This window comes from Indicator indicator, chromosome Z (assembly GCF_027791375.1).
Source record: "Indicator indicator isolate 239-I01 chromosome Z, UM_Iind_1.1, whole genome shotgun sequence".
Classification (NCBI taxonomy): Eukaryota; Metazoa; Chordata; class Aves; order Piciformes; family Indicatoridae; genus Indicator; species Indicator indicator.
Window position 1 is genome coordinate 41222219 of NC_072053.1, and position 21630 is coordinate 41243848.

The window sequence follows — 21630 nt, forward strand, 5'->3', positions numbered from 1 at the left end:
AACCTCTGAGATGGCTTTCCATAAGCTAAAAGACTGCAGATAGAGTTATTACAAACTCAAGAAAAAGTAATGCATTTAAAATTAACTGTTACAAGAACATCTTAGTAAATGAAAAAAATTATTCTCCAAAAGGGGAACATTATCTTCAAAGAAGTATACTGTACCTCAATGAATACAATTTTTTCTGTGTGTTGGCCTGCAGTGTGGGATGTCAGGACTTGCCTGGGCTGGCCTGGGCCCTCATTTTAGCTTGCTTTAACCAGTATCTTGTGGCCAAATACAATTTTTGAACATGTTGGAGCTGCAGTTTCTCCAGACAGAGCTGAGCACTGTATCTTCTCAAGCTGTGAGGCTCTGATAGAGTCCCCAGTGTGACTAAGAATGGGCCCTTATGTCCATGGAAACCGGGGAAGCAGGTCGTACACCTTCCAGGCTTCAGCTGGGATGAAACAAACCGGAGATGCACTATTACACTGAAATGTATAAAACCAGATCTGCCCTTGTCAGCTTCAAACTCCTCTCAGTGAAGACTTTGAGAGACCTAAGAACTACCCAAAATAACACACCACTTCTAAAGTTTTCAAGGAGCATGAAATCTCAACCTTAGGACTTGGGGAGAAATCAAAAGAGTGAGTATAGTGGAGAAGACATAGAATATCAGGTATTAGAAAGTTTTCTCAAATAAGAAGCTTCATTATGCTATTTATGAGGTTTGACTGTGTTAATTTGGACTGTAAACTGTGAGCATTGCTGTAACTTGTTTAGTTTGATTAAGCTTTTAAGAGCTTAGTTGGGCTATCAATTATTTCATATTTCTAGATATAGAATACTTTTCTTTGGGGCCACTATGATGTTTTCAAATAAGAAGTTTACTTATTCTTTGTGTTCACTCAATGTAATGTGCACTTGTATTCAAAGATAAAAGCCTATACTGACAGGTGAATAAAAATATAAGCTGGTTGTGTTTATTGTATTTTTGTAGAGTAATTAATCATAAAGTTAATGAAATTCCACACTGTTATGTGTTAGGCAGCCACTTTTATCTCTGTTATCTAGGTTGAAAATGAAACAGTCATATCAAAATGATATCAAGGAAAGCATACTTTTAAAGACAATTTTCTGCATTACTTGCATGAGCATGGATTTTGTAATTTAAAGATTTGTAGACAGAAGGCTACAATTACAAAATATTGCAGGTGATTAAAAAAAAATAAAACAGGAAGCAGCTTGTATGCTCTTTTTCTAACAACTAAAATAGTTACCCATCAACCCACCATGGAAAAAACTAATTGGGGGAAAATATTTTAAAAAATATTGTGAGTGAGAATGGAATAATCTAATGTAATTTTTAAGAACTAAAAATTAAGAGTGTGTCTTTAATTTTTCTTCACACAGTTCAAACAAAAAAGTGAAAGAATGCAAATAAATCACAATTGGGTGTAAGAAAACAAAATAATGATTATTCTAAACACTTCAGTTGGAGAGATAGAAATGTTTAAGAGTCAGTACTCAAAACAAGGTACGGGCAGTCTTCTCTCAGCCTGTCTGCTCTGCATTTCTTTTCTGGCTGTGGATAACATACTGCATACTGACCTTGACAAACTAAGTTTAACGAACCTTTCTCTGCTTGTTGGCTTTCTTCCCTTTTGCCTGCTCTGGGAAAGTCGGGGGGAGGGGGAGGGGCTAGGGGAGGTGTGTGTGTGCAAGGGGCTTTGTTGTGTTTTTCTGTTGATTGTACATATTTGTAAATGTTGAGAATAGTGTATATTTGTACATATTAATTCAGTTTAATTATAGATTGTAGTTTTGCCTGTCAATACAGCTTCATTTACTTCCAGATTGAGCTAGCCTGGTTATTGTCAGTGTGGGAGGGAGATTCAAGTTCTCCACTGTAACAAGAATTAAATCCTAATGGTCTTTCAGTGGGCATTATTTAATTAAAATAGATTTGACTCATTAAGTTTCCAAATATTTTTAACCTGTATTGCAGGACTAATTCTACACATGGAAGTTTCAGAATACTTGCTTTTGCTTTTAAAGCACTACATAATTCTACCAATCTCATCTGTTTCTGGCGCATGGATCAATATATAGCTTCAGTATTCATGACAAATCAGGTAAATATGAAAGGCAAACAGGTTTGTTGGGGTTTTGTTTGTTTGCTTGTTTGTTTGTTTGTTTTTCCCAAATGTCTCCTCACTGTAGGCAAAATGTGACATCTAATGACTCAGAAATAATGGGAAAATTAAAAAATTACATAAAATAGTATAACATCATGCATATTATGGCTTAAAGCCTGCAGAAACCAGTTATTTACTCAACAGCTGATTTCTTCCAAGGAGGTTTTTAATGCCATCTTGCAAGACAGCCTGATCATAGAGCTGTGTCTTGTGTTGTAAATTATCACTTCACCTAGTCATGTGGAAAATGCTTGAAATAAAGCCAAATCATTGGAAGGAATTATTTTCAAATTATGGTTTAAACACTGTGCTGGTTTGAGGCCAGACAGATCCTCTCTTGTCCCGAGAGGTACAAAAGAATGACACTCACACAAATGGATTGGAGAGTGATGGAAAGTTTAAATGGAAAAGCAACTGGTGAAGATACAAAAGACTACAAAGCATAGTGGCAAAGAATATCCCAAAGCATACAGAGCCCCTTACATAATTCCCAAAAGCTTCCCAATCCTTCCCTTCTCCCACCTGAGGGTATACCCAAACCCCCAGGGTTCTTTCTTCCCCCTCCCACTGCTAGGCAAGTCTCAGGCTGGCCAGGTCTGAGACTGCCCCCCCCTCCATTCTCCTCCTGGCATTAGGCCTAGACAGGCCTAAGAGGCCTTGAGATACTCCCCCACTGTTACCCGATAAGAGAGGACATCTCCCATGGGAGCAGAGAGGGAAGAAAGAGGAAGAAAATGACTTTGCAGATGGCTTTATAGGGTGCAGGATTTATGGGTAGAAATATGCTGTTTCCTGTGTCCACACCTTTGGGTGGGCACCCAAGACACCAGCGGTGTATCTCATGTGGCAGTAGCAGAGGGCACCCAGCCTAAACTGCCACAAACACATTCTCTAATTATTTTTTTATTCAAACAAACCAACCAACCCAGGCATCCCCAAATCTAGAAAAAACAGTCTAACTTAAAACACCTCACCTATTCTATAACTACCTGAAGGGAGGTTGTAGCCAGGTGGGGATTGGTCTCTTCTCCCAGGCAGCCAGCAGTAGAACGAGGGGACACAGTCTCAAGTTGTGCCAGGGGAGGTACATGCTGGATATTAGGAGGAAGTTCTTCACAGAGAGAGTGATTGCCCATTGGAATGGGCTGCCCAGGGAGGTCGTGGAGTCACTGTCCCTGGAGATGTTCCAGAGAAGAATGGATGAGGCATTTAGTGCCATGGTCTAGTTGATTGGATAGGGCTGGGTGATAGTTGGACTGGATGATCTTGGAGGTCTTTTCCAACCTGATTGATTCTATGATTCTATGATTCCTGTACAGTTCTACTTACCTCAGTGTCATCATGTCATGACATTTCAGTGTGCTTCTCTTCAGCTAGGGACAAAGAGAGTGTGCAGACCATGGCATATTCAAAAGACATTCATTATGTTGAAATAGGCTTTTGATGGGTTACTTAAACCAATAGGTAGGATATAGCTCTCCCAAAAGGGGAGAAAGGTTTTATCACAGGATTTGGCCAGACTCATTGACAGGGCTTTAAACTGGATTGGAAGGGAGAAATGTGACAGACCAGGCTCACTGGAGACAAGCCTGGAAGACTTGTGGGGCTCTGCTGTTAACTCAGGGGAGGTAGGGGACAGTGGGCCATGTGATAAGAAAGATGTGAGGGCCATTGATATGCTAGGACTTATGGTAGTGCCTGGGAGTAATCAAGCAGTAAGTAGACCCCTGCCCCTCAGAAAGGGGTCTCAGCTGAAGTGTATCAATGCCAATGCATGGAACATGGCTAACAAGCAAGAAGAGCTCAAAGCTATCATCCAACAGGAAGACTAGGATATTATTGCCCTGACAGAAACATGGTGGGATGAATCCCATAGCTAGAGTCCTGTATTGGATGGCTGTAGATTCTTCAGAAGGGGCAGGCTCAGAGGAGAGGTGGCAGGGTAGCACTGTATAGTAGGGGAGGTTTTGACTGTCTCGAGTATGATAATGACGGTGATGATAGGTTGAATACTTGTTGGTGAGAATCAGAGGAAAGGCCAAGAATGCAGATGTCATGATGGGGGTCTGCTATAGACCACGCAACGAGGATGAGGAGATTGATGAAGTGTTTTATAGGTGTCTGGGGAAGGTCTCAGAACTGGTAGACCTTGTTCTTGTTAGGGACTTCAACTTACAGGATATCTGCTGGAAATACATCACAGCAGACCAGAAACAGTCCTGGAGGTTCTTGGAGTGTGTGGAAGATAAATTCCTTGCACAGCTGGTGAATGGGACAATGAGGGATGGCTCTCTACTAGAACTGCTCTTTGTATACAAGGAGGATTAGTGGGAGATGTAAAGGCTGGTGGCTGTCTTGGACAAAGTAACCATGAGATGGTGGACTGAAATTTCTAAGTGAAATTAGAAGGGGAGTCAATAGAACTGCATCCTTGGATTTCCACAGGGCAGACTTCAGCCTGTTTAGGAGACAGGTTGATGGCATCCCCTGGGAGGTAGTCTTGAAGGAAAGGCAGACTGGACATTCCTCAAGGGAGGAAATCATCAAAGCACAGGAACAAGCTGTTCCCATGCATCAGAAAATGAGCTAGCAGGACAGAAGACTGGCCCAGTTAAGTCAAGAGCTTTGAGTAGAATTCAGAAAGAAAAGGAAAGCCTACTGGCTATGGAATAAGGGGCAGGCAAGTCTGGAAGAGTATGCGGCTTTTGAAAGGGTATGTAAGGAGAAGATTAGAAAGGCCAAAAGTCAGCTAGAACTGAATCTTGCCGGTGTTATTAAAGGTGATAAAAACTGATTCTATAAATATCTTAACAGTAAATGAAGAACTAGGGAGAATGTCCACCCAATATCGGATGTAGGAGGGAACTTGGTGACCAAAGATACTTTCTCTCAGTACTTGTCAGTGACACCAGTTGCTCCTTGAGGATTCATCCCATGGAGCTGGAGGACAGGGATGGGGAACAGGGCTCAGTCCCCACAGTCCAGAAGGAGATGTTCAAGGACTTGTCGTGCCACTTAGATATGAAGAGATCTATGGGACTTGATGGGATCCACCGAAGGGAACTTAATGGCCTGGGAGATGTGATCACCAAGACACCATTATTTTTCAACACTCCTGGCTAACAAGGGAGGTCCTAGATAACTGGAGGCTAGCTAATGTGATGCCCATCTACAAGAAGGGCTGAAAGGATGATCCAGGCCTGAACTACAGGCCTCTCAGCCTGACCTTCGTGCCAGGAAATGCTATGGGGCAGGTCATCCTAAATGCCATCACGTGGGACATACAAGACAACCAGGTGATCGCACCCGGTCAGCATGGGTTTATGAAAGGTTGATGCTGTTTGACTTATCTGACCTCCTTCTACAAAAAAGCTGACCCACCTTGTGGATGAGGGAAGGGCTTTGGACATTGTCTACTTGGATGTTAGTGAAGCCTTTGACACTGTCTCCCATGGTATTCTCCTTCTGAAACTCATGGCACAAGGCTTGGATAAGTGCACTCTGCACTTATTAAGAAAAACTGGCTAGATGGCTGCGCCCAAAGAGTGGTGGTAAATGGAATTAAATCTGGCTGGTGCCCAATCACTAGTGGTGTCCCCCAGGGTTCAGTACTGGGTCCTGTCCTCTTTAATATCTTTATTAATGATCTGTATGAGGTGACTGTGTGCACCATCTCTAAGTTTGCAAATGACACCAAGGGTGGGTATGTTGATCTGCTAGAGGGTAAGAAAGCTACACAGCAGGACCTAGAGTTTAGACTGATGGATCAAGGCTAATTGTATGAAGTTCAACAAGGCCAAATGCCAGGCCTGCACTTGGGTCATAAAGAATCCATGTTAAGTTACAGACTTGGGGATGTGTGGCTTGAAAGCTGCAACTTGGCGAGGGACCTGGTGGTATTGGTTGATGGCCAATTGAACATGAGTTAGCAGTGTGCCTAGGCGGCCAAGAAAGCCAATGGCATTGTTGCCTGCTGATGCAATGAGGAAACCACTTAGAGGTTCCCCCAGCAGGTTTTGCGTTGGTTATTGTTTTGTGTTGTGTGTCGGCGTGTTGTGTGGATTTCATACCCGCTCGTGTACTTTAGCTCTGGTGAGGAGGGGGGGCGGGAACCCACATTGGAGGGGATAATTGTAATTCAATTTCTGGGGAAAGGGGAAAAACAAGAAAAAGAATATTTGAGGGGGGCTGGAGCATGATTAGAGGAAAGGGCAATTAAGGCCCCATGAAGGGGCCGGCACCGCCTGGACCAGCACCTCTTGTAGAGCTGTCAGTGGGAGGAAGAGATGGGGCCTTGTGTCACCAGCCTAGATTGGAACCAGATACAAGGGCGCGAAGGGGCGCCTCGGATGCAATGGGGGACCCCCCAGAGGGACCGTTTTCTCTCTTCACCAAACTACCTGAAAGCGCCCGTCGGGTTGTCCACCCCCCTGTCAACCCTTTGAGGTGGCCCAGGGCCACTTTTTCCTCCTTATGAAGGCCTAAGCGCCCCAACAGGGACCCCTATAGGGGCAACCCCCACCCCAAACAAATGCTTATCACAAGCTGTCGGGCCCCAGAGGAGGTCCTCCTTTTAGGGGCTGGACCCCCTTTTAGGGGGAAGATATTAATTCACTTAAACAAACGGGTTCTTCAAAACCACAAACCTGGAAATGTCTTCCCCAGGGCAGTAGGCGCCCCCCCTGGGCGACGCAAGTGGGGGGGGGGGGGTGGGGGGTGGGCGCCGCGGGCCCCAAAAAACCCATTTCCCTGTTCAAGTGTGTTTCCACCTAGGCAACGTGTGGACCTACCTCTACTCTGGGATATGGGTTTTAGCCGTAGTGTCTCCACCCCGCTCCCAGTTTGCAGGGTTTCTTCTAAGGGGGCTGGGGGACCCCTGGATTGCGACCCCCGTCAAGGGGTCTTTTCCCAACACCCAGCCGGATCTTCCTATTGACCTTTGTCTGTGCATCCTTCTCTACTTCTGTGTTTATTCCTGTGATTCCCTGTTGAAACGTTCAAGGCGGACATTCTTCGTTGGTTTATTTCAGGTTTTACAAAATTGGGTGTATATAGGGAAAAATTTTTTCCTGGACCCACCTAAGTGACCCCCCCCCCAATTCTATATGCCCTGACTTTTTTCACTCTCTTCACTAGCCCCCCCCCCCTGCCAAAAAAACCCCTGTCCCCCTGCCCCCCCTCCTGTTCTGCTCCCTTCGTCCCTCTTCTACCCCAAATCCTTCTTATTGTCAGTTAATTAGTCGTCCTCAGAATAGCACTCGCTATTTTTGAATATTACTTTAAAACCATTTTTTTACTAATCGTAAGATAAAATTAGTCTTTAAACAAACCAAGGCCAGTTTAGCTCCAACCAAGGGCCCCCCTATCCACGGACAATCAGCCACATGGGGCTTACCCGCTCCTTCAAAACCAACAGTTTTCTAACCAGCAAAGTTTTCATGCAGTTCGTAACTCCCCCTCCCTTTTATGGTCCAAACTTGGCAGTTTCCCAGGCGACCCCCAAAAAAAAATATTTGAGGAGAGTTTATTCTTCAGGGGGCCCAACCGAAACCCCCACACCCCCCCCCCCCGGGAAATTCTCAAGCTCCTCCCCAATGCTATGGTTGTGGCGTTCCCACCAGATCAAATTAACGTTTCCTTTAAGCAGTAGACTCCATCCATCTAAGGCCCCGGCCCGAAGCAACTCGGTTTTTTATTTTCAGCCAAATAAATTGGATTTTCTACCACCCCACTCGGGCGTCCGTTACAGTATGTTTTTACAAAGCAAAAAGTTCCCCGGCTACTGTAAGGTATGGGAACCTAGACAGGTACGGGCACCACCATTTCTTGGAGCCGCCCCACCCCCGGTAGTGCGGAATGTTACGTTCCTTTGACCCAAACACCCCCACAAAAACCCACTTGTTGTTTTACCGGGCGACCCAAAACCACCCCAGGGTCACCAGAAACAGCGTCTACATCGGTGGCCTGCTGGTGTCCGCCTGACTGTCCCCCGATTTTTCCTGGTTTTTTTTTTCCTTTTTTATCTTTACAGGGGCCGCCGCCCGCGAACAAATATGCCTTGCTTACCAGAAACGCCTGTACCACTAATAAAAAGTAATTTTCCCACCGTACTAATACACCATAAGAACCACCCCCCAGCCACCACCCCCCCCCACACCCCCCCAAGTAGTAATTAACCCCCACATCCTCCCCCCACGGGAACAACCCCCATATTGGAACAGCTAGGAAGACTCTAAGGATGAACAAGGTTTGCGAAGAAATTCATAGCGATAAGAGTTGTGAAACGTAACTAAATTATACGTCCCCCCAGGCTTCCTACGCCCAAGATTACCACCCACCCACCACCACCTTCTCAAATATTAATCTTTCCGTACTCACTACTCCCGGGGCCCTTCAATATTAGGCAATACATTAACAAAACCCACAGTGTCCCCCCCCCATATTATGGAGCGATTTCCACCTCGTTTTACAAGCCTTCCCAAACGATAATTGGAATTTTCTGACCCCCTACCACCCCCATGCTAACCCATTCACTGCTTCTCTTTTTCTATATTTTTTCCGGACATATTGTGCAACCCAACATACTCATTCACAAACTACCAAGCCCTATATGTGTTGATCCCCAAACCTTCTCGGATCGTCTTGTCAAAGTCCCCCCCCCCCAAGGTTTAGCCCTTGTTCAGCGATGCCTGGCCAATGTTGTGCCGTATACCTCTCTTTCTCGTATAGAGCTTGGCATCGCTCTGTTCTTTTCACTCCTCCGTTGTCCCGTTACCCCCCGTGCTTTTCGTTCCTAATCCCCCTTTCGCTTGCCCTGTTTTTTTCTTTTGGTCCCGTTTATTTCTCCGTTTACTTCTTACATCCTTTGCCATGTCGGATTGGTCTTTCTACGTTTGCGCGAGCGCTGCTGTTTGCTTTGTCGTAAAACTTATTTTTGCACACTTCCTTATAAATTAAAAATACCAACCCCGGCCACCACAAACCCTTGTAAACCCCAAAGACCAATTAGGATTGATCTCCTTTTCATGTCTTTGATTTAGATAGTAAACAACAGTACTTAAATCCCATCCAAATATGCGGGGACTGCATGATCCCTTAAAACACGCCGCTCAATTGGACAAAGCCCCTTGCCCCTCTTCCATCTAAAAACCCAGGTAAACAATTCAACCCCCCAAAACCAGCCTCTCTTTGGAAAGGACATTTCTAAGCCACTCCCCCCGGACCCCCTAATGGCGAGCTTTCTCTACATTTCTTCTTTTAGCGGCTCCCCATCCCTCCCAACGCACCCCCACCCCCCAACCCATGGATCGGTACATTTTCTTCCACAACAGCGGCCCCCCGCCCCCAATCCAAATATAAACAGTGCAAAAACCAGAAAAAACTGTAACACCCCCCAAATACTCCTTACGCCCCCCCCCCCCAGCCCTACCTTCTCCCGCCCCGCCCCTGCTAACCATCTATAGGCCAAAGTCATATGTACCCCTCCTACAAAAAGCTTCTACCCGTACTTTTAAAAATACCCCAACGTGAGTTTTAAATTTTGGGGACCCAAATGGCATACTGAAAAGTGGGTTCAACCCACAAAAACCCAACCCCTACACCACGCGGATTTTCTTCAAGTTCATTCATTTTTGTGCTAAAACCTCCCGCTCCTGAAAAACCCTCTCCCTCTCAACCCCAAGCTTATTATGGAGGAAAGGCTAAGGATAACAAACCCTTTGGCCCACCCTGGGCGACCCCTCCAAAGCATCCAACAGCCCCCCCACCATGACCCCAAAACCACACCCCACCCCCAACCCCACACCACCTGAACCACCCTTGCACCCCCACAGACCCCTCCCCCCTTTTAATTGCGTCAACTCCCCCCCCAACAGTAATACCTTCCACTCTAATTCGCTCCGAACTACTCCCCCAAAATCGTCCGGCCGAACAGTTGCCCAAAGCCTTTTCTTTACTGTATTCCAATTCGCTTTTTTTAGAGGAAACACTATTTATTCCCACCTTGTAAGCAAAAATTCCTACCCTGCACATAAATTTTAAATTCTTACCCAATCACTCACAACAAAAAACTGCCGTCGCTTCCTCTACACACAAACACCCCCCCCCCCAACCCAGCGCCCCCTTATGGGCCACCGACAAAAAGGTCCCCCTACCTGCTATCTCTCCCCATATCTTTCTATCCCCCCCCCACCCCCCCCTCTTGGTTTTTTCTTATCCCCTCCCCCCTTTAATGTGGCACATATCCATCTATCACAAACCCCAAAACTCGTCCACCCCCCACACAAAACCACCCACCAATTCTGTCCGGGAATTTTCTAGCCATTCCAGCTCTCGCCCCCACACCCCCCGTGGCGGCCCACCCCATACAATAACTTTACTCTTACTATTTCCACTCACTTTGAGGAGGAATTTGCTCTCCCCTGTTCCCTTCCTTCTCCTTACACCCTGCCGCCACCTCCCACCCCCCCTTCGCCGTCTTTAATTGGCCCCCCCCATTTCCAGCAAGTCAGGGAAACTATCGGAGTCCTGAAATGCTATTGGTTCTCCCCTCCCACTCATCTTACAATCCTCAATAAAGCTAACTAGCCCTACCCTACCCCTTCACACCCCAAACTTACCAATGTCCCCCTCTGAAACCAAATCTTCTAAACACCACACAACGGGGGCACACAGGGACCCTCCTTATAATAGGTCTTAACCCGGCGCCGAAAACACTGACCCTCCTATCCTAAATGGAGTATATATTATTAAAAAAAAAAAAAAAACTGAACACGTGGGACAAATTTTGCCCTTTCATAATTTTTGTTCCTCCGGTAAGGTTTGCCCCCATCCCCCCCATGCACCCTCCCCCCGCCCCCCCCCCCCCCCCCTCCCCCCTTGTGCCCTGTGTTGACCCAAATGTAGATAATCTTACTCTTGTCTCACTGCCACGGCATACACCTCCTCCGGGAGGTACTTCTATCAAGGGGAAAGTAAAAGACGCCGTTCTTTAAATTCCACAATAGTTCAATCACTTCCTGTCCTACTCAACCTACTGTATTTACATATTATCATTTCGGGCAGGAGATAACCCCCCTTCCGTTACACTCCCCCCCCCATAACCAATAAACCTCTATTACACTCCCCAAAAGCGGACGATTAACCCCTGGGCAACTGTGTGGGGACAACAAGATTGGTTTGGGGCACGGGCCTGGTCACGGTTGTGGCACTCGGCCCCCCCATTCCTTTTGGTCCATGTTACTCATAAAGCAGCTATTTTATTCCAACCACAACTCCAAACTTTTTTACTCGGAAGACACCCCGGTGGGCATTTTTTCCAGGCTGCAAGGCCGGGATCACTTTCCCCAAAGTCTGACACAAAAGGCCCCGCCCCCTCCACCTTTTCCAGAACATGTTTTTGTGAAAAAAACCCAATAAAAACCCCCACCCCCCCCCCCCCCCCCCCCCCCCCCCCCCACCCAACCCCCCACCCCCCAAAACCACCCCCCCCACCCCCCTTTAAGTTTGTCTTTATAGGCTGCAGCCTCCCACACTCCCAACCACTTTCTTACCCCCCCCAACCCCCAGAACCCCCCACTGACGGCTATAAAACACATCTTTTGGCCCCTTTCTGGAAAACCACCAATGGTGTGGGTACAATCAGACCATACACCAAATGGGGGTTTTCCCCGCTTCTTACTTTCTCCCCTTCCCCCCCAGGCGCAAAGGGGGATGCCCCCCCCTTTTGGTTCCCCCCCCTTAAGGGCGCTCAAGCCCTTTCGGCCCTGGTGTACCCATTACAATTGTACCCCCCCTCCCTCTTTTTCCCCTACCCCTAACCCCCACCCCCCCCCCCTCCCCCTTACAGTTGCATCTTTTCGGCCCCCACCCCAGGCAATCAATGTTATATATGTTTTAAGAGTAAATCACAAACCCACTGTGTTTATCTCTTGGCATCCTGCGTCCCCGACCCTTAAATTCTACCAACCGTACCGCCGCGCGGCGGGGCAGACTACCCCCCCCAGCAAACACAAACCCTGGCGGGACCCCCCACGTTTTCGCTGCCTTGGGGAATTCCTTGGGGGAAACCTATTAGCGTTCCACCGGCCGGACAAAACACACCCCCCCAAAATTACCTGTTGTTATTTGTGCATTTGACTATCTTCCATTTGAAGGGCAACTGGGTCCTTTTACAGCCAAAAAACAAAACTGGGTTTCGGTTACTGTATCTATTTGGTTGTGGGACTGTTTATCAACCCACGGCAAAAAAACCACATCCACAACCATTGGGATATGTGTCTCCAGCCACCCCCTTAAGGGCCCCTTTCTATCTATGATCTTGGGAGGGGGACCCCACATAGGGAATTTGTCAGCTCTCTTTCCCTACAATTACCCCCCACTTCACAACCCCCCACAGCAAATTTTAGTGACCCATGGGACCTTTTATTTTAATTTTGGCTAGCTTCAAAGAATAAAAGCCCACCCAAAAGGAATGTAGTCCAAGTTTTTTGGCAACCGGTTTCATTTACTCCTTTTTTCAGGGGTTGGATAACACATTTATAAAATTATGGTGCCACGCCTAGGGGTTTTGGGAATGAGGTGGCATTTTGGTTCAGGTTTTTTGCATATTTTTACAAAAGCAAAGAATTTGATTTTTCAGGCACCCGGGGACACATTTCCTCCCCCAATGTTATAGGCGTCTCCCACAAAATACTGCTACACTGTATATGTTGTTTTTAAACCAAAAACAACACACAAAACAAACAATAAAGGAAAAAACCACCACAATGAAACGTTGTTAAAAACCAAATTCAACACAAAACCAAACAACTTTGTAGGCTGGTGCTCTTTGGTCAAGAACAATATTTTACAACCAGGAATCTGGCACCAAGAATAAAAACGAGGGAAACAGTGTTGCATTTATGGATATTAGGACACCCCACCCTAATGTGTTTTATTTCTTGTAACTCCCGCAGACAAGCCCAAAAGGGGAAGAGCAACCCCCCCCCCCCCCCCCCAAAAACCTCAGAAACCATAATAGCATTCACCCATAACCTTGGAGGCCGTTCCCTTCACCTCGCCCCCCCCACCCCTCCCATAAGAAAAAAAAAAAGGGAAGAAACAGAAAACAAAAAAACCCCCAACAAAAAAAACACCAAAACCAAAAAACAACAAAGACACCCCACAAACAAAAAGAAAAGAGGAACCCCCAAACAAACCACAAAAAAAAGAAAACAACAAACAAACAAAACAAAACAACAAACAAAAAAAAAAAAAACAAAAAACAAAAAAACAAAAAAAAACAAACAAAACAAAAAAAAACCAAAAAAAAAAAAAAAAAAAAAAAACAAAAAAAAAAAAACACAAAAAAAAAAAAACAACAAAAAAAAAAAAAAAAAAAAAAAAAAAAACAAAAAAAACAAAAAAAAAAAAAAAAAACAAACAAAAAAACAAAAAAAAAAAAACAAGGAAAGAACGGGAAAGGGAACCCCAAAGGGCCCCAGAAGCCCCCAGCCGGGGACGGAACCAGAAGGGCAAACAACCCCCCCAACAAACCCCAGACCCACCAACCAGGGAGGAAAGACCAGGACGACCAAAGCGCCCCGGTGCAGGGCAAACAAAAGAGGGGCCAAGAGAAAGAAAGACATGGGGCGAAGAAAACGTGAAAGGAAGGGGAGGGCTCCACCAAAAGTCACCAGGAAACAAGGGGGCAAAAGGGAAAAGTAACAAGAGGACCAACAAACGGGGGCCCAAAGAACGGGGAACAGGAAACCAAGAGGGGGGCGAAGAAAAACACCAGCAGCCCCCGGCGACACCCCAGCCAGGCACCCCACAGAGCCGGCGGGCCAGGAGCATCAAAGGAAGGGGAGCGGGAAGGCCAGAGAAGGGGGGAAGGGGCCGACAAAGCGAGCAACCAAAGAACAAGGAGGGGGGGAAACAAGGAAAGGGGCGAGAAGAAAGAAGAATGACAGCCAGAAAAGGAGAAACACAAGGGGGGACGGGCGCAAGGGGGAAAAGGGGAAGCGAAAGGGGGAAAAGGCGCACTCCGGAAAACAAAAAAATCCCCAACGAATAAAATACTAAATTCGCTACCCTATGGTGCTTTTTAGGCTCTGTTTTTTCTCAAAACCCCTGGGGACCAAGAAGGCACTAACCTTCCAAGGCAGTTCAATCAAACAATTAAATGGCTACACCCAAAATACATTTTCACCCACCTTTAAGTTTGCTTTGCTGTTTGTCCACACCCCCCCATCACATTGGGAATAATATAAAAATCCTTTTCTACTCTTAACAAAAAATTGCATTGGCCAAGCCCCCCCCCCCATGACAGCTAACCATGTTTGGTAAACCCCCAAATATTATAATCTTTACAAGATGGAAACCAAGTGTGGCCGCCCTGTGTTCTGTTACTTGTCGCTGTTTTGCGTGTCGTCTTATAACATTTATCACCAATCCTGGTCCAACCCTCTCAACGATAAATCGGGCCCCATTTCCACTGACCGCCCCAAGCACACAGTCCCACCCCCCAGCGTCCCCCACTCAGTTCCCACCAGTCACCTTCTCTCAAGAATTCACTGCTCTTTTTCTATTATGGACCAGATTATTTAATTTTTTTTTTTTATTGGAAAAACGACCACCTGAATATTTATCTCTTACATTCAATTAATGACGCCCCGGCTTGGAACAGTATGGTGAGGACCAAAGTTATAGCTACCACCCCACCGTTGCGGGAGGACAAAATGGGGGATGGAAATCCAGCTTAATTCTATTTCTGGTGGGGAACGTTACACCTTTATTGCCTGCGCGTCAACAACTTTTCATGTCGAAGGGTGTTGTTCTTTAGAAAATAAATTTTTTGGAATTAGTGATTTTTTGTCACCTCACGGATCATTTTCTCTGGACCATGATTGTTCTGAATACCCACTGTCTTAACTTACTTCGAACCCCAATGAACACTTCTGAACAAAAAACAACACATTGGCACAAATTTGGACACGACTGAAAGGGCCAATTTGTTGAGGTTTTTAATGAATTTTAAGGCCTTGGTTTCAGGACAGAAACAACTGATGCAGGTAGGTTCCCAGTTTTTTTCCCTTTCCCCTTCTCTTGCGCATGCTTTCTGACCCGGCAAAGCCATACACCTTCTGATATTGGTAATTAAAAATAAAATAAAAACATAAAAATATCCAAAATAGACTAAAATAAATAGGCTTTCGTTTGATTTTTGGACTCGCCGCTGCTGTTTGAGGGGTTTTTCCCCTTTTTTCTAGCGTTAAGTCTAGGCTATTTTTTGTTATTTCCAGGGGCAAGGAGGCATATTGTTTAGATAGTTTGTTGACGTGCTTGGTGCCCCGGATCATGGACCCTTACCCAAAGATATTTTGATAAGGAACATCTCGAACCCAGCGTAATTCGGAATCTGTTGTCGGGAGGAGAGCAGGAGGAGCAGGACGGAACAGGGGAGGAGCAGAGAGAGGGAGGAGCATAGGAGGCACGAGGGGAGGGGGACCGAAGGAGCCGCAAGGAAAGGAGAGGGGGAGGGACGGAGCAGGCAGAGGAAGGGAGGTAGTGAGAGGGCGGAGGCACCGAGGGGGAGAGGGGTGAGGGGCCCAGAGAGAGAGGAGGGAGAAGAGGACGTCGGAGCAGGAGAGGGAGGAGGCAACCCCGAGGAGGGGGGGGAGCGAAGAGGAGGCCAGTGAGGCGGACCGCGGGGCAGCGGGGGGAGGAAAGCGGAGCCACGGAGAGGTGGTTTAAAATTAATCAAAAGAACTCCCGGTTTAAAAGGTTGCCCCGAAAAAGGGTCCTTTTAAAAATTATTCAAACAATTTCCAAAACTTTAACCCCAAAAAAAACTTGTTTGCTACCCCCCCCCCCCAATCTATCGCACCCACCTGAAAACCTTTATCCCACCCTGCTAGCATCACAAATCTACCATTTTGTTCCTCTCGAACCCCAGCTTCCAGGGATTCGCCCCCCAACTTCCCTCACTTCCCTCCGGGGCCGCCCCCGGCCCACAGCCCCAACACCCAATCCAAAAACCACCCACTCACGCTCTTCTCAGTTAAACAAAAATAAAAGATATTTACAGCCCCTATAATAGGGGGGATTCCATTTAATCCCTTCACGACACAACAATTCCTTAAATTCTACATAATTATAAAAGGAGATTTGAACCCTTTTAAAGGCTAGCCAGTCCCACATCTAGCAAAGCAAACCCACTGCGACTTAAGAAAAATGAAACAACTCTACAGTCTGGTGGCGCTAAACTAACATCGATTCCCATTAATGTTCCCAACTGGAAAAACTTCTGGCTTTAGCCTCTGTTTATCGCCCCTAAATTTCCCTTACAAAAAGGACACCACACCCAATTTATGAGTGGACTGGTTCCCAACCAACGAAGCGTAAAACTTGGGTTGCATGGTTCTTGCTAAGGCGGCGAAATCCCCATTTCACGGTCGGGTTTCAGCCCCTTATCTATTCAGCCGTCCCTGTTACCATTCCCTGTCCATGCTCCCCTCACCCTCACAAGGAACAAGGTACAAATCCTGCGCTTCTATTCTAGGGGACAGAAAACACCGTAAGTTAATATTGTATCAAATTTAAATTGAGGACCATCCATTTCCCCATTATTTTCTACCACTCCCCCCAACCTTCAATATGTTTTACCTCCCACACTGTTGAGTCCCCGCGCCACCTCACGGGAGCTGAGATTAATGATTTCTGATTTCTCCCCTTACCCCACCCTTCAGTGGCATTCCCCGGGCCCCTCTTGGAACCCAAAACGGGACCCCCCACCCCTCGCTCTCCACCCCCCCATTATCGTTAAAACACCTGACGGAACCTAAAATTAAATCTAGGGCGTTTACCTGCTCCTTTTTCTCTTCACCCCCCCTCCCTCGTCCTTGCCCTTGGTCTTAAATTCACCATTTAGATTATGACGTTAACTGGGGGAAAGCTACAAATTCCCCTTAAGATCAGCCTTGCCGGCTCTATAACATACACAAGATTGCAACAGCAAACCACTGGGAAAGTCATACTGGCCCCAACATTTTGTCCAATCCTTTTTGCGTTCCATTGCTCTGTGCTTTTGCTGGTGCACGCACACTTTCCCATCGTTCCCACCAAAAGGGGCCATCCAACCAGGACCCGCGCCACTCGGAAACCCCACCCCCCTTCATTGAGTGCCAACCACACTGGCTACCCCCCGCAAGGGAGATCTACCCGCCACGTCGCCAACCAAAAAAATCTTGGCGCTGCTCCAATAGTTTTGGTGTCCAACCAATACGATTATTTAACAAATGTCCAAAACAGAAAGCATTTACTGAAAAACCCCCCGGTTGGGCCCCCCCCCCGAGGACCCGAAGCAATTAACACCCCCCGAAGCTAAAAGTATAGAAGCCTCTACCCCTCTTTCTTTGGGCCTTCTTATAGAAGATAATTTGAAAAACACAAATAATAAATTACTATGAGAATGGGGTTTGGTCCTTCCAGGAGGACAGACAAATAACAGAAAGAAAGCAAACCAACAAAACCCATGTAAAGGACCAAAGCTGAAAGGGGGGATATCAATGTAAACCTCCGGTACGGGGGGTTGGTTGTGGTGGGGGGGGAATAACTTTATTAAAACTAAAAGATTGAAAAAAACAAAAAAATGTGTAGTGAGGTAAACTTCCTCGTATCTTTCCCTTTATCATCCCCAGGTTTTTAACTGTAAGACCCCCAGGACGGTCTTATGGGGTACTCCAGCTCCCTGCCGGAACACCAGGGGTGGGTGAGAAAGGGCAGGGGCAGTTCGAAGGATTAGTGACTAAAAATGGTTCCCCCCAAAGCCACCTTTCCTAATAATACTAACTAGAGGTCCTTAGGGCTCACACTCGAGGGCGGTAGCTAGATAGCCTGGGAAGATTCAGTAAACAAAATACATGAAATGGGGAACCATCTGCAAGACCAGGGCTCAGGATAGAAGAAGGGATTTCAGGCGGGGTTACTTACCATCAAACCCCTGGTCCCGTTTTCAGTCTGATTGGTCCGCAGTGCCCAGGGGAAAACAGCTGTGGGTCCCTTTTCTCTTGAGCTCGCCATACCACCAAGGAGCCTAGCGCCCGCATCAACATGGGGTGGGGGGACCCAAACGGGTGATTTCCAGTTCCCCCAGGGTCAAAGTGTGGGCTTATGAAACGGGCGGTTCCCACTTGCCGAACTTAATCAGGATCTCCCTTTCCATGGGGGTTCAAATATATATTACGGCCCCACTCAGGGATGGACTGGGGAAATAAGGAACTGTGGGGCTAAATGTTTCCACTCGGGGCCCCCATTTGATAAAAGCCCTTTTGGTGGGGTGGCTGTGTTTCTCACAAAGCGAGGGGGGAAAAAAACTGTGGCTGCTCATGACCCACGGTGGGCTGGCTCAAGAGCCGGGGGGTCATATAGCTTGTTAGGGAAATTATCGTAGTGTTCTTAGTTGGAACGGGCCGTCATTCTAGTCCCACAAAGTGGCATTTGTTTCCCCAGGGGCTTTCAGGTATCTCATGGGCCAGGTCTCTGGTCGCTATTTAGTATTTCCAATCAGTGGATATAGGATTGAGGCGGGGATTTATAAAAGTGGAACCTTTCAGTAAAATTTTGCAGCCATGGTACTCCAAAAAAAACACATGGCGTAGGGACGGTGATTTGAAAATTCTCTATTTGGGGGAGGGGGTGGACAACAGGGGGGGGACTCTCCCGGGGGATTTCTGGAAGGTCGGGCAGTGATCAAAGGGGCTTTCTCAAGGGCAAACAATTGTACATGGAGGTTCTGTGAGTGCACAGTGCTCGGCGGTTTCCCTGTGCTTCGCGGCGTCACCAGCCATCCCGGACCCCATCTACACCATGGCTTTTGGGGGAGGAAAAGAAGCTGTCTTTTGCTGCGGAAAAGCCTTTCATCCATTTAGAACAAAGACCATCCCCCCCACGGCGATGTGCTTGCTTCTTGCTCTTACAGGGCTGGCCCCCCCCCCCTCGGCCCGCCACCTTTCCGGAGTACTAGAGCCCAGCAGTGTGCCCACGGTCTGCGGGCCCCAAGGAACACGTCCACCCCAGCCCCTCCCCCTGTATTTCACGAAAATAGTCGGGGGGCTTATAGGGATTAACCCAGGCGACCAAAGTCGGGCGATTGCGCCCTCTCCTGTTCTCGTTTCCCACTCCCCACTGGCTATGCGCCCCTGCACCCCTTCCTCAAAATTCTCTCCTGCACTCTCCTCAGCCAGGACACAATATTTTTCCCGACCCTTTACCCCGAATACAATTAATCATTTGTGTCTAGTCGTCTTAGCTACTCCACCCGTAAATCTATTTGTACATTTAGGGGGGACCAAAACCCTCTCCCCAACCCACTGCTGGATCCCCTAAAAATCAGGCCGCTTTGGCGGATTCTGCGAAACACCCCCAGTATTCAGGAAGTCCATCCTTTACCCCATCACTGTTCCCATCACATTTGCTCCTGCCATTTTCTTTCCTCGCCCCCGAACATCAGTACTCTTTTCAACAACCACAATAAGTTTTTCCCCCACTGCCCTTCTCCCCCGGGCAGAAATACTCTTTTTGACGGCAATAAAGTTGATCCCTTACCACCTTAGTCCCCAAACAACGCGACCACCACCCCCTATTTAGGGTCGGCGAGCGAGTCGGCACACACCCCGACTCCCGTACAGCCCTGTTGTGGTTCCACCTCCCAAAAAAACCAGGTGGACCCAAGCGCTTCCTACTTAAATAAAACTTATACAATCCTCATGTTCTTCTCCTTTATTCACAACCTCCTTTTCCCCCCACTCGTTACTCATGAGCGCATTCTTCGTCACTCACACCTGTTGCTATATATTCACCACTGCCCCCGTTCCCATTTGCCACTGTTAAAATACAACTTCATCCACACGCCCGCCATTACGGTTAAATCCAACCCCCCCCCTCTGAAAACCCCCAAAACCCCCACCCACCCAATTTAGCAAGCGCTTTCCCCCCATGCAATTCTTCATTTCCTCCCCTCACTGGACCACCCCCCCCACCCCTCTCCCTCCCCAGCCCACTCAACCCCCCAACACCCCCCCCATGACCAATACCCTCCACTATCTATAAACAGCACCACCCACACACCCCTTGTTTCTGCCCTATAAATCCCCCCCACCCCCCCCCCCCCCCACCCCACCAATCCCTCCCACCCCCAGCCCGGATATCTCCCCCCCTCCCTCCCCCAACAACCCAGCCCCCACAGGCGGCGACCACCCCCTCTAGTGGCCCCCCCCCACACCATCCCCGGAATTCCAATAAACTATCACCACCTTCCCCCGCCAACCCCCCCCCCCCCCCAATTACCCCTACAACCTTTCTCCACCCTTGTTTCCCCTCCCCCTACATACCCCACCCCCCCCCAGCTAACCCCAACATCTTACCCCCACACCCCCGCCTACCCATCCCTCCGGTCAACCTTTACCAACCCCGGACCCCATGCTGCCCCCCCCCCCCCCCCCCTCTCCCCCCCTCCTCCTCCTTACCCCCCCCCATTCCTGGACCCGCCCCATCGCGCCCCCACCAACCCCCACAACCCAAAACACGTAACCAGCGCGCCCCCTCTATTGAAACACCCCAACTCCCCAACACCACATGCGCCCCCTCGCGAACCACTCCCCCCCCCCCCCCCCCGCCTTTGCCATCACCCATTCCCACGGCCCCACATCCCTTCCAAAACACTTTTACCCACCCCCAAGCGTCCCCCCCCCCCACACGCCCCCACCCTGCCAGCCCCAGCCCCCCACCCCCCACCACACCCCACCCACCCCACACCACGCCCCGCCCGCGCCACGGCCACCCCCCCTCCCTCCCCCCCCCCTCTGCCCGCCCCCTCCGCACACCCCACCCCCCCTTCCCCTGCCCCGACCCCCCCCCCCAACCCCCCCACCCCCCCCCCCCCCCCCCCCCCCCCCCCCCCCCCCCCCCCCCCCCCCCCGCGGGCCCACCCCCCACCCTCCCCCCCCCACCCACTCTCTCACACAAAAGGACAACCACCCATCCAACCTCTTCCTCTGCAGGGTCGTTTCCAGCCGGGGGGCAATACCATCACACCTACATGCTATAGTATGCCCCCCTGCCCCGCCCCCTCAGGCCACCGCTCGCCCCCAAGATTTCAGGCAACTACACAATTTTCCCGCCCGGCGCAATGGCGTACCCTGGCGTTTTATCCACTATTCGAGACCTATCCCGGTCGGTACATTTTTGATCTCTCCACTTTTTTATATTTCATATTTCTTCTTTCTCCCTTCTTTCCTCCTACTTAAAAATTGATTATTAAACTCCCTCCGCGACATAGCTGCGTATGGGTTCTAATTAACATTTGGGTAATGCTCAGAGCCCCCGTCAACTGGCTGCTACTACAACGCCTTACACCCTTTCGTCTCGCCAAAGCGCCCTTTTGATTACATATTCTCTCACATTCAACCAC